We start from the raw sequence: 892 nt of genomic DNA, 5'->3' as shown, positions 1-892 counted from the left end.
ATTGTTACGCATGTGAAATAAATCGAATTTGGCTGTACTCAATCAAGTTATCCTTGGAAGGAAAGACAATTCTGAATTTGCTTTGTCTACCAAGCTGGAGTACGGTAGGGGCAGAGGGAATTTCCGGTGGAGCGGTGAAATGCATTGAGATTGGAAAGAACACCAATGGCGAAAGGCATATTCTACTGATAGTATGACAACTCTCAGTTAACCTGATCATGTAACGCCCCGAGACCGATGCGTCAGGTGTCTTCCAATTATTTGTAGTTGTTTCCATGTCATTTGCTTGCGTGTTGCACTTTGGCATGTCATCATCTGCATTTCATCTGCATGTTTTTCAAAACTTGCGTCCGTTCGGGTTTCCCCAGTTCTCTTGGTTGTCTGTTCCAAGCCCTTTAACACCCGCACGCGCCCGCGGCACCTGCAAAATATTATTTTATAACTGGCATAACAATGTTATCGGAATGGGGTGAAAATTGGCGTGCGGTCTTATTATAGTGTAGGTAGACCGCCTATCAAATTTCGTCGCATTCGGTGTCCGTTTGTTAGCCCAACCGTTATACATATGGCCGCGATATAGCCGGTATATTCGTCGGACGTTTCGGTCTCCAAAACTGCCGCCGGGCCTCTCCCTCTCTTCTCTCCCGCTGCCCATGGTCTCTTCACAGCCCACCTAGTCCCCCCTCTATCCGGAGCAGCACGATTACGATCATATGGTCCGAAAACCCCCTCAAACCCCCACCCAAACCTAATCCCTACCTATTTAAACCCCCTCCCCTTCCTAATTTGGCTAAACCTAGCCCTCCACCTACCTCTAGCCTTCCCCCGCGGATCAGCCTAGCCGCCACCTCGAAATTCGCGTCGCCCCACTCCACCGCCACCACTTGTCGCC

Source organism: Triticum dicoccoides, chromosome 1B, assembly GCF_002162155.2.
Source record: "Triticum dicoccoides isolate Atlit2015 ecotype Zavitan chromosome 1B, WEW_v2.0, whole genome shotgun sequence".
Taxonomy (NCBI): domain Eukaryota; kingdom Viridiplantae; phylum Streptophyta; class Magnoliopsida; order Poales; family Poaceae; genus Triticum; species Triticum dicoccoides.
This window is presented reverse-complemented; position numbering follows the sequence as displayed.